This window comes from Anolis carolinensis, chromosome 2 (assembly GCF_035594765.1).
Source record: "Anolis carolinensis isolate JA03-04 chromosome 2, rAnoCar3.1.pri, whole genome shotgun sequence".
NCBI lineage: Eukaryota > Metazoa > Chordata > Lepidosauria > Squamata > Dactyloidae > Anolis > Anolis carolinensis.
Genome location: NC_085842.1, coordinates 229111238 through 229124953, shown reverse-complemented (window position 1 = coordinate 229124953; position 13716 = coordinate 229111238). Strand labels below are relative to the sequence as shown.

At 40.4% G+C, this 13716-nt stretch overlaps 1 protein-coding gene across 3 annotated transcripts in view; it reads right to left on the bottom strand.

Annotated features, from left to right (window-relative positions):
* Positions 1-13716, bottom strand: part of plppr1 (phospholipid phosphatase related 1) — a 166410-nt gene that overhangs the window by 32163 nt on the left and 120531 nt on the right. The window lies entirely within an intron of this gene.

Here is a 13716-nt window from a genome sequence, read left to right as displayed (position 1 = left end):
ACAAAGAAGCCAAAACCAACAGCAAGTCACTATAATGAGATAAAAATATGAGTCAAATGCCTGTTTAAAGAGGTGGAATAAAGACAAAGAGGCAAGTGGCCAGGTCTCTTGGCAAAGGAGGTGCCACATATGGGCTGGCCACCAACTAGATTAGACCTATTCAATTTATTTGTGATTAGTGCGTCAAAACATAAGTACTGTAGCCCACATGTGGTGGAGCTGTAAAACAATTAAAAAATATTGGACAACAATTAATATGGAATGTAGAAAAATCCTAAAAATTAATTTGGAATGTAAACCGGATCACTATCTATTGGGTTTATATAATATATATGAAAAAGAGAATAAAGTAGAAGTGAAAAATAAAGAGAACTTAGAAAAAATTTATACTTATTTAATCACAGCAGCGAGATTAGTAATTGCTAAGCACTGGAAAAGCCCAGTAACCCCCACCAGAGAGATGTGGCTAGATAAAGTAATGGACATTAAAAATATGGATAAGCTAACATTTTTGATTAAAAAAAATACAGGAGGAATTATGAAAGAAACAGATTGGTCATACTTTGAAGAATACATAGAGGAAGAGTTAAGAAGATAAATCAAGAAAGAAGACAAACAGAAGATAGTAGAGCGGAAGTCCACCCCCCCCCCACCCCAATTAGGGCCACTTTCCTACCCCAATATCCACTTACCCCTATGGTCCGACCCTTCCCCATACCATCACCCCCTATCCCTCCCTAAACTCACCCCGAAACCTACCCCCTTCCTCTTTTTTCTTTTCCTTTAGCTGATAATTGTAAATAATCTACAATAAAAATTATTCAAAAAAAAAACCAAACAAACATAAGTACTGTACATACAAGTACTGTAGGTCTACTCTTGTCAAAATCAAAATAGAATTCAGATCCTGGGGTTTCATCACCAAGAAAGCCCTCTTCTACATTCTCACCAGTGATGTGTCTCAAGGCAATAATAAATACAAAAGGGGCATAACAGCTGTTCCTGAAGGATGGTCTGATTCAAGAAAGAGGAGGTGATGCTTCAAGTAGTCAGATCTTAAGCCATTTAGCCCTACTGCACTTGGTGCCATACTGACTCTGCTAGGAGCAATTGCACAAAGGTTGGAGGCCATCTTTCCTCCATCGGACCATGTCACCACATTTTGGCACATCCAAAGTGATGCAACATCACTTCTAGACACAGTTTCGGCTAGTTTCCAGCAAATAATTTTCTTTATTGGTGTTTTGGCTTGGGAGATTGTAGGAACAAAACAATTGCATTTTTTATGATGGTCTGAATAATTTGGGCTGGATTGGTGATCTTGAAATATTTTTGGGGTCTGGAAGAAGCTTCTTGGAGGTCCCATGGGTCGCAGACACCTTGCCCACCCAAATGGTACAAGAACACATATTCTAATAATAGCTACTACAGGAGCTTCTATGTCACTAATATGTGAATCAACTCTGAGTTTTTGGGCTCTTTTCGTTGAAATGAGCTATCCATCATGCTGAACCTACTCTCAAAACTAAATTAGCAATACCAATTAGGGATAGCTGAAGGCTCATACCAGTGGGATGGTGAATTTCCATTGGGCTTTAATCCAAACTTTAAGGATCATTACAAGATGCTCAAAGAGGTTCAGCACCTTGGAAAGCTCAGTTCAGCATATAACACAAAAGTGCATTCACTGACAGGGAAGCCACTAGTTTCAGATAACTGATCACTAATTCTTGTTGCTCCCTAGACCTAGCATCCCTTTTCCTGAGGAACTACATTTGGAAGTTCTTATGATTTTTGCCACATAATTTATCTTGTGGCAGAAAGTTATCTGGTTCAGTTTTGTCATGCTATGGACAACATACCTTGCCTTTGAAAGGAATATATAACAGTAAGTTCATTGTGTTGTTAAAGGCTTTCATGGTTGGAATCACTGGGTTGCTGTGAGTTTTCTGGGCTGTATAGCCATGTTCCAGAAGCATTCTCTCCTGATGTTTCACCTACATCTATGACAGGCACCCTCAGAGGTTGTGAGGTCTGTTGGAAGCTAGGCAAGTGGCCATTCAATGCTAATCAAGGTGGCCAATTACAACATTCTCACTTACCTCAAACAGACAAGAGTTCTTTCTCCCACCCTGGACATTCCACAGATATATAAACCCCACTTGCCTAGTTTCCAACAGATCTCACAACCTCTGAGGATGCCTGCAATAGATGTTGGTGAAATGGCAGGAAAGAACGCTTCTGGAACAAGTTACAGCCTGGAAAACTCCATAGTACCTCAGTAAGTTAATTTTAGCAGAATTCGCAAATCAGAGGTCTGAAGATTTGAAGAGATATTACATTTTTAATGTTATATTCACCAAAGCATTCTTCTCCTGTCAGTTATTCTTCCCTTCTTTCTCTTCCTATAGCAAGTTCCTACACCAGGTGGCAGGCGGCAGCTTCCATCCTTGACTTTCTTGTTCCTTTCACATGAATTTCTTATTCTGATAATAGTTTCTCTCTTTCATCCCCTGCCTTGCTATTCCCAGACTCCTGCAATGCTCCATCACCATTGGGCCATCATCTCATCTCCGTTTCCAATGTGCTTCAATTTCTATTCAGAACATTTTGGTAAAAGAAACAACAACCCATGCTCTTCCTCCCAAAAATAAATAAATACACAAACAAATAAAAATAAAAGTCTTCACCACACAGACATAAAGAACACAAACACATCAATTCCTGACAATCAATATTGCTTAATTACAAGAGACCACAGAGGCCATCCAGTCCAACTCCCCTGTCATGCAGGAACACACGATCAAAGCATTCCTGACAGACAGCCATCCAGACTCTGTTAAAAAACTTCTGGAGAAGAATACTCCACCACACTCTGAGACAGCATTTTTCACTGCTGAACAGCTCTTACTGTCAAGAAGTTCTTCCTAATGTTTAGGTGGAATCTCTTTTCCTGTTGTTCGAATTCATTGCTCTGTGTCTTAGTCTCCAGAGCAGAAAAAACAATCTTGCCCCCTCCTCAAAGTGACATCCTTTCAAATATTTAAACATTGGTATAATATGTGGTGGTTTTGTAGAAATGTCCAGAAAAATTGGAACCAAATACATTTGATGTTGAAAGAAATTATTAAAATTAAATCCATGATGAGACCAGATTCTAAATGCCAGAGGTGCATTCAGAGGAAAAATCTGGAAGAATATTACAATATATGATAATTACAGCAATAATTGCTTGTGCTCAGAAATGGAAGGAACCACAAAGAAATCTTTGACTAACTTCAAAAAGGATTGGAATTTGTTTATTTTTTCACATCAAAGATAGGAGCAATTGTCAACTAAAGGATTCATGAATTACTGGTAGTTAGAGTGCTATCAAAATTAGAAGTGTAAATATAATATTATTTAAAGAGACTAATGGACAAAACAAATTAGATATGAGTGATAAGTCTGTAGATCTGTTTTTGTTTGGTTGTTTTGTTTTTACATGTAAATGCATGTTTTATTTTTGTGTTTATGTTTTGTTGTTTTAAATACATATTTAGTTGTAGTTCTATGGTAGTAGATAGAGTTTAGTTGTATAGCTTTTAGTATTATGTATCTCAAAAATTTGTTTGTTTGTTCTATCATTGCTGTTCCATTATGTTTTTTTTCTTTAATAAAAATTACTCATAATAATATGGGTGTTGTTGTTGTTGTTGTTGTTGTTATTATTATTATTATTATTATTTTATGACACAGCAAACAAGATAGATATGCTGGATTTCGTATCACAAAATCACAAGTCGAACACTTCCCAAGTGTCTAGGACTGTGTGATGTATTTTCGGATGATGTGTGCAGATCCCAGTAGTTGAAGTCCAAAACACCTGAAGGGCCAAAGTTTACCCATGCCTGAATTAGAGGCTACAAAAGGCTACAAAAGTTAGCAATTAGAAAGACCCATACTGCCCTCTTGTGGCAAAAAGGAAAACAACTTTATTCAAATTAAACCTATAGATATCTGCAACTCTAATGTATGTTATCATAATGAAAACAGATGCCCATTCCCATTTTTTAAAATCTACACTCGTTGCATTTTCATTGTGATTAGTAATTGATCAGCTTCCATCCAAGACATTTAAACTAGCATGCTGTTAAATACAGATGAGATGAAATGGAAAGCCAAATGTATGATCTTATAATTGGCGATTCATTTTTGCAATCATAAATGACTGAATGTGATCCCCAGATCTTAATGAGATGCTGAAGACTGGGAAACTGGAAAAGAATGAATCTAGTCATGGGACATATTGGGACAAAGAACTGGGGGAACACCCTAAACCAGGGGTGCCCAAACATTTTAAGCCGAGAGCCAGTTCATGGTCCCTCAGCCTGTTGAGGGGCCAGACAATAGTTAAAAAAAAAAGAACGTGTTTCTATGCACACTGCATATGTCTTATTTGTAGTGCACAAAAAACCCGAAAGAACAATACAATATATAAAATAAAGACAATTTTAACCAACATAAATGTACCAGTCTTTCAATGAGATGTGTGGGTCTGCTTTTGGCTGATGAAAGAGCCAAGTTAATTAGGATTGTTGTTGTTGTGTGCCTTCCAGTCATTTCAGACAGTGGCATATGCTGCCCCAGAGTCTGGTGGAGTCTACTTCTCTGAAGGGTTTTCAGCACAGGTGGCATGGCCACCTGACGGTAGGGTTTTGATTGTGACAGAGGAAAGTTATAGTTGCCACCTGGCTCTCCCCCTTTTTCCCAAAGGAGGAGCTGCAGTAAAAGGCAGTTTGGAAAACACGGGGCAGCGATAGGGGACGAAGGCAGGGCAGAGAAGGAAGGCAGGGCCCGCCCTTTCCACTCATGCAGCAGCTGCAATGGCAGTGGCGAGCACCTGTGGCAAGCCTTCCTTTGCAAATAAATAAAGAAAAAATTGTGGGGGAAGAGAGAGAAAAGGTAGCCACCGGGATGGGATGCCGGAGGCCAGAGCCACCAGAGAAGGTGACATGTAATTGAGGTGAAGGGATACACCTGTCTGTCACCTCTTTCTCCTCTCGAGGAGCCCACCTTTTCCGGGACCCTAATCTCCAAGAAGGAAGGAAGGAAGGAAGGAAGGAAGGAAGGAAGGAAGGAAGGAAGGAAGGAAGGAGGGAAGGAAGGAACAGGAGGGTAGTCAACAAATGGAGGGAGGGAGGAAGTGATGAAAGGGAGGGAGGCTTGGAGAGAGAAGGCCGGAGGAAATTTGAGCAGTGGCTGCAATTGGTTCCCAGGCTGGAGATTGGATATGCCTGCTCTAAAAAGTCTCTTCAGCTGCTTTTTCCCATGAGTACAGCCATCATCATGTCCCACCCCTTCAATTAGAAATGTAGTATATTAAAAATAGGGGAAAATGGCACAACTTTACAAAAATAAATGCCAGAATCTGTTTAAATTGGATCTAAAAGAGAATTCGGTTTCTAAAAGATTTTGGTTTGTTGAAATATGTATACTAGTTGAGCATCGATCATCTGGAATTCAGATATCCAAAATTGTCCATATATATGACTGAGATTGTGATACCTTTGCTTTCTGATGACTCAGTGTACATAAACTTTGTTCCATGCACATATTATTAATTATATTCTATAACATTACCTTCAGACTATATATATAAAATGCATATGAAACATCAATAAATTGTATGATCTTGGATCTCATATGCAGAATATACCATTACGTATGTAGATAAAAACATGGGTATTTCAAAATCTGAAAAAAATAAAACAATTCTGAACACTTCTGATCCCAAGAATTTCAGATAAGGGCTATTTGACATGTATTATCAGTTATTACATTGCTTCTCCAAAACAAAACTGAAAACAATCTTTCTTGTTATATCTCAGGTGATGTAACTTGCAGTGCATTGTTTCCAAGGTCTGAGTTAACATAGCATTTTCTGAACTCCCTTTAAATGCCTGAAACTGGCATTTTGTTCAGCAGTCATGAGAATGCAAATGGGATTTGCAATCTTATAACTGCTGTGGATTCAGGTTTATGGTTGTTAACAATTGAATGTGGCCTCCAAAACCTATCTTTTAATCTTGGTGTCACTGCAATTGAAAGGTTCCCACCAAAACTGCAGACACTTGTGCCAGGAAACAACATCTGCAGTGCTCTTGTGCTTACAGTGTGTCTTATAGCTGGACCTAAGTGGCCTCTCCAGCTGCCTGTTATTAATGTGGCCCATAACTGGAAGAGAATAGCAGAACATAGTTTCCCAGTGCCATGATGTTTGAGAAACTCTTTAGCTGGGATGCTGGCAGAATGAAGAAATAGCCAGTGTGGTGTAGCAGTTTTAGCATTGGACTATGACTATAGATACCATGGTTTGCTTTCCACTTGGCCATGCAAACCCACTGAGTGACACATTCTCAGACCCAGAAAACACTGTGAAAGCATCCTCTTGCTTTGTTGCTGTGCTTTAGCCCCAAGTCTGAAGAAAAGTTCAGGACCATTGGAATTCTTACAGTACAACTTTACTTGGCTCTAATAAAACCTTACTGGGGCTTGTAACAAAACTACTCCCTTTAAACCTAGGCTTTCAGTCACTATGCAAAAACACCTTAGAATTGGAGTTGGAAGCATTCACAAAGAGCTATCCCGTCCAAATCTTGCCATGCAAGGTCTTGTAGCACCTTAGAGATTAATGGAGAGAATGAAGTTGTTATCTACATTTTTCTAGACTATTTCTACTTCTTCAGATGCATTTGAGGAAGTAGACTTCGTCTACCAGTGTTACCAACTTTGTTCTCATACTTAGACTCTAAAATGCTACAAGACCCCTTTGCATACTGATATTTAAGGCCAACAGGGCTATGTCTTTGTATTCAGGTTTCTATGCTTTAGGATACATCACAGAGCACATCCCACTCCCAGCGGAGCTTTTATTTGAAAATGGTGTTTAAGTACAGATCATCAGCTAGTCCTTTAGCTCTATACAGCTATGTTTTTACTTAAACCTAAAGCAGCTCCATTGAGGCTTAAACAGCAGGGGGCATTAACACTTGGTCTGCTTTTCCACAGACAGACAATGCTAAGAATCTCATTCTCTTTGCGGCATTCACTCTGTCTTCTCACTTAAGGCCATTTAATTTCGCAAAGAAGGGCTGGAATTTCACTTAATCTTCTCACAGCCACAGGCTTTATTCTTCTGCATGGCAACCCAGTTCTTCCCAGACTATTCCCTTTTATTCTGAAACAAGGAATGTTCAACGTGACCTTGGGAAATAAACACCCAATGTGACCTTGGGAAACAACAGTGCATGTTTTACTCAGATGTTACGTTCCCTTGAGTTTAATGGGATGGATTTCCAGATTAAAGCTTTTATAAGCCTGCAGGAAAACAATTGCAACACAAGGAAAACAAAGGGATATTAAGAAGAGTACACTGCAGCACTTCCCTAAAACATGCAATTGGTGTGAATTAAGCTCAAGTAATCTCAGAATCAAATTCCCAGTGTGCAACATTTGATGCTTTCTGCAATTATTTCCAAGACACCTCTCATTTGCATCTCTGACTCATAATTACAACCAGAGAAAAGAAAGGAGACTGATAAATGTAGATTATTATTGAGTAAGAAAATATTCAATGAGGTACGGAGGTTGTGCCAATAGCTTTCTGTGAAAGGCTGCACAGTCTTTTGTCATGAGCCTTAAACCGTGTTAACTGGAAAGGGAGGAGATGCATTCACACAGAGACTCTCTCTCTCTCTCTCTGGCTCCCCATCACATTCGGGCCCAGATTGCTGGGAGGAGGGAGAGGGTATAACTTTGCCATCCCATCAACAGTCCTGAGCAGGATCACTGCAATGGGGACAGGAGGGTTTAACCACTCCTTAGAGATGCTAAGCTGGATTGCTTGAGTGGGAATGAGGTCAAAGCTTCTTTCCCCACAATCCTGGTGAACCAGACTGTTGTCTACTGAACCCCAGAAATCCTGCTGGTAATAAAGATAGAGAGGGATAAACAAACACTCCTTGTACAGAGTCTTTTCAAGCACCATCAGATTGCTGAAAGCTAGATAGTGCTGGAATAGAGATACAAACTCTTATATCGATGTAGAGAAGGGAAATTTAATTGGAAAAGGTTAGCATGTTGTTCCTGAGTCAAAAATACAAACAACATACTATTACATTTACAGTACATTGAAAGACTCAGATCTGTAACAGTTCCATTAATTTAAATAGGTATTGTTTATCTTGTGTTGTTGTATATACTTGTATATAAGTCAAGAGTAGGTTTGCGGGACAAAATTATGGCTATGACATATGTATGGATTGGGGGTCATTCTGTGGAGAAGGGAAATACTGTTTTAGGGAGTAAGTTACACTACTGCTATCATTTTCCTATCTAAATATTTAAAATGCCCGGTGTAATGCTTGATATTTATTATCTTTGTTGTTTGTTTATTTATTTATTTACAGCATTTATATTCCGCCTTTCTCACCCCGAAGGGGACTCAGGGCGGATCACATTACATATATAGGCAAACATTCAATGCCTTTTAACATAGAACAAAGACAAGACAAACATAGGCTCCGAATGGGCCTCGAATTCATGACCTCCTGGTCAGAGTGATTCATTGCAGTGATTCATTGCAGCTGCTCTCCAGCCTGCGCCACAGCCCGAGCCCATTGTTTTACTTGTCTTTGCTCCCGTTCCCCCCCCCCAAGGATGGAGTAATCTCCTTTCCTTTTGAGTTGCAGGATGGGGACAGTTTACTTACAAGTAAACAAGTGCAAAATAACCTCACTTTGCCCAGACTGCCTCTTATCTCACCCAATGCCACTGCTATGGGTGCATTTATGCCCCCTCCTTGGCCAGTGAGGCAACTTGTGTTTCTGTTGTATTATTTGGCTTTGCTCCCCTCTTATGGTTTCTAGGCAGTAAGACGGGCATGAAAAGTCTGAGAGCTCTCAATGGCAACTATTGAGCAGCCTTATGGCAATACAGGTAGCTTGGAAGCCAAAGCAAAGGGATGCACCACCATTTCTAGAGCCAGAGAAAATGCTGGATCAGAAACATAGGCATACGAAGAGGGCATAGTGGCAGTGCCTGCAGCAGCAGCAACAACAGATAAGATGGGAAGTGGAAAGGATAAAAAAGGGGAGTGGTTTTCTGCTTGTTTATTTGTGAGTAAACCTGCCATCCCTTGCTCTGAGCAGCATAGAAGGGAAAAATGTGATCATCTTGATACTCCTACTCCTGAAAAGCACCCAGAAACCCAAAAGAAGTGGCAACAAAAGAAGTTGTGGCAAGGAAGAGCAAAATAGCCACACTATCATCTTTTTTTTCTAAGTATGTATCACAAACAGTCAAAAGCAGCAGAGCGGTGGACAGAGGTCCTGAACTGACACGTGCATTAAACTGACTTAAACTTTTGGAATAATTTTCTTTGTTTGACTTTTTTGGTTCATGACTACATTAAAAATCCTTATTGAAATAAAGATTTTATTTATTTATTATTTATTTACAGTATTTATATTCCGCCCTTCTCACCCCGAAGGGGACTCAGGGCGGATCACATTATAACACACATAGGGCAAACATTCAATGCCCATAAACACATCAAACAGAGACTGAGAGACACACGCAGAGGCAAATTAACCTTCTTCTGAGGGGATGTTCGATTCTGGCCACAGGGGGGAGCAGCTGCTTCATCATTCACACTGACGGCACTTCCTCATTCCAGGTCGTAAATTAGTTAATCTTGCCTCCCCACTTATAAGTGGTACCTTATCTCCTACTTGATAGATGCAACTATCTTTCGGGTTGCTAGGTCAGCAACGAGCAGGGGCTATTTTTTATTTTTAATTGACAGGTGCTCACCCCGCCACGGGCTGGCCTCGAACTCATGACCTCATGGTCAGAGTGATTTAAGGCAGCTGCTCAACAGCTGCGCCACAGCCCGGCCCCCAATTTTAAAAATTGTAAATGTGATTTGACTTCCTTGCCCTAGCCCTAACTCTTGTCCCTGCTATAAGCTTTGGAGAGAAGAAACAGCTGCAGAAAAACTCCTCTTCTCACATCATTTTCCTTCGCCACCCCCTTAAAATTCATTTTCTTTCAGTCCTCCTTTCTTTAGTTTATTGATGTCCAAGTGGGCCCCACCAAAACCAGAAGTAAGACACTGAAAATCTAGTTTTGGGAGACATCTGAAAAGCATCTGTGTGGTGTTTGAAGCAAAACAAGAACTATTGGGACAGAGAGAAAATCACTACCACGTTTTTAAAAATTACCTGTGACCTAAATCTTGTAATCCCCAAATCCCAAGAAATTAAAAGAAAGTGATAACTGGATTTACATCCATCCAAGAGAACAAAGTTTGGGGCAAAGAACAAGCTGGGAAATGTAAAATGTATTGGCACGGTGGCTCCTTTAATTAATTAATGAGTTCATTCTAGTGAAATATTCATGTGGAAGTTCCAATTTAAGTCAGTCGCTTTTGTTAAAAAGGTTCATTTTAGCTGGCAAACTTCCCATTTAATTGCTTCTTGACTGATTAATTCTGATCACTCTACCCATATTCCTCCTTTCCCAGTAGTATTAGGCTTCTGGTAGCTCTACAATGCTGGGAAAGCAGGTGAGTGGTCCCTATGTACCCTCAGTTCATTCCCAGCATAATCACACTTCTGCAATCTCTTGAATAGTAGATTGGGGGAAAAGGTGCGTCGTGATCATTTTCTGTTACTCTCAATAGCCAGACAAGCATGGGTTTATGGGCTCTCATTGCCTTAAAGTGCTGGCTAAGAGAATGATAGGAAGAGCTTTCAATTTACATTTGAGATTTTGACTTTGGCAGATTTGATTATACACACATTTGATTTAAAATGTTATTTATAGGAATCTCTGGGTCCTTCTTTTTAAGAAAATTTAGGCTCTCGAATCTGATTCAGCTTCCAACAGACAACGACTATGAAGCCAAGATCTAGAATTTTCTGGAGGTGTTCTCTCAAGTAAATAAATAGCAATGTCTTGATTTGTAGTTTTTCACTTTCACTGGGGTCCTATGCCCCTAGCAAATATGGAGGGCTGATTCTACTTCTTGACTCTTCTTTCCAATGCTAGCAATGTTACAATAGCAGCCTATCAAAGGCAATTAGGCTCTCTTTCATACAACAAGCATAGCACTTTGATACCACTCACTACATTGTTGAATAACACTGACTCCTGTGATTTGTAGTTTGGCAAGATTCCTAAAATTCCTCTAGGTAGCTCACCAAACTAGAAATGCCAGGATACCATATGATACTGCTGTGGAAATTAAAGTCATATCAAAGGGAAAAACCTGTGTCATGTGAAAGAGATCATAGTGATGTTGACATTCTAGATCCCTCCATTTTCTGAAATCCTGATTCTGTCCCCCACCCTCCCTTGGAGAATATGTATGTATTATAGCAGTTTGACTTCACATTAAGCTGCCATGATGCTTCCTCTGGAAACCTTGGCTTTGCAGTTTGGTGAGAAAATTTGAATGCAGTGCTATTTTATAGTACAGGGGAATGTGACAGAGCTCACAGAATCCAGAGTACCTCAACAAACAGCGTCCAGGATTGCTTTTGATGCAGCAATGATAGTTAAAGTTCTATCAACCTCTGCAGTGTAGGTGTTCATGTGCCTGGAGCCTTATGGTGACACCATGAATTTCACAGGTCTTCCTAAACAAGGAAAACCTAAAGGTGACTTTCATATAATCATAGAGCTGGAAGAGACTACATGGGACATCCAGTCCAAAAACTCCTGCCACGCAGGAAAAACGTAAAGTATCCCTGACAATGGTCACTCAGCCTCTGTTTAAAAGTCTCCAAGAAAGGAGCCTCCACCACACTCTGGCAGAACAGTTCTTATGGTCAACAAGTTCTTTCTCATGCACAGGTGGAATCTCATTTCCTATCATTTGAACCTAGTCATTAGGGCAGCAGAAACCAAGTCTGCATCCTTTTCCTTATGACAGCCTTTCAAATATTTAAACATGGCTCCTCTCAATCTTCTCTTCTGCAGGATAAATATACCCAGCTCTTCAAGCTGCTCCTCATAAGGAATGGTCTCCAGATTTTTGATTAATCTAGTCGCCCTCTTCTGGACACCTTCCAGCTTGTCAATATCCTTCAACTGTGGTGTCCAGAATAGGACACAATATTCCATGTGAGGTTTGACCAAAACAGAATGGCTAGAGCAAGGGAAGTCACCATGACTTCCCTTGATCTAGACTCTATACATCTTTTGATGCAGCCCAAAATTGGCTTTTTAGCTGCTGCATCACATTGTTTTGACAATTTCCTCCTCGGAAACAGAGCCTACGGCACCTGGTTTCAGAACCGACCCTCCATTTCTTCCATGATCTAGATGTGGCGCTTTTAGGGTATATAGCAGGCATGGGCAAACTTTGGCTCTTCAGATGTTTTGGACCTCAACTTCCACAATTCCTAACAGCCAATAAGCTGGTTGGGATTCCTGGGAGTTGAAGTCCAAAACACCTGGAGTGCTAATGTTTTCCCATGCCTGGTATGCAGCTTAGGGACCTCTTCACACTTATCTTATTTTTGGGGGCACTAGAGGGTTTCCCCCCCCTATTCAGACACAAGAGCCCAATGGTTCCCATCAAACCCTGGAAAACTACTTCCAGAGTGGCTCCATGACTGAAGCACTGTAAAAATGGTGGCAATGGACAATGGCAGGTTCCCCATCTTTCCATAGGTAAAGATGGGTTGAGCCACCGAAAGGCTTCCCCATGTGATGAGGCAAGGGGGAGGCTGCGATGGAGTGGGGTGTAGACCAACAGGCCTCCATGCTCCCTGCGCAACTGCTATGAGGACACAGCAAAATGCCTTTGTTCCAGCGGTCCGTGTGATGGAGTCCTAAGAATTCGGATTCCCATGTTACAACACAAAGAACCCTTTTGTATCTCTATATAACAATTTTATCTCCATCCCAGTTTACCTTTCTCTCCTTCCTGGTTTGCAGTACAAATAAGGATCTATATGGAAGGAATGGGTAAAGCAAGGGGGGAAATGATGAGATAAGCCATGCATTCTCAGTTTTCAGAACTGAAAGCATAGTGGGACAAATATCCAGAAAGTGACCAAAAAACCATAACCAAAATAGCAATTGAGCCAATTTGGCAAACATGTAGCTGTGGGATGAGGGTGTGAGCCTTTCCCAATAAGACTTCTGCCTCCCTCCAATGGAATACTTCTTCAGTCTCTGAATTCCTGATATTACAGTAATTTTAATCTTGAGATGAGCATTTAGAAATACAATTTAAGTATCCAAAGGAAAGTTGCCAAAGGAAAGTTGCCAAGGGAATGCACACATTACACAGCAAGTGTAACAATTAAAATGTGAATGTTTTCCATTGTCTCATCTCTGTAGCTTTAGAAATGTAGGGGCTAAAAGAAAATTACATCAAGGTGAAGGAATTCCTATGGGGAAAGCAATGGCCCCATCACAGGGCTGAACACCTGATGTGGATCTCTGCTGCATGCAATGACAGGAAATACATTTGGAAAGATGTATTTAGGGAGCATGTATCTCCCTCCCTCCCTTCCTTTGGCAATAAAGCAAACCAGCTCTATCTTTCTTATTCTACAAAGGAGACTGCAAGAAGCATATCAGCAGAGGGCATGCACGTTCTATCCAATTCAATCTCAGTGTTGATCCAGAAATAAGTCTACAACCTTTAGCAAGCAG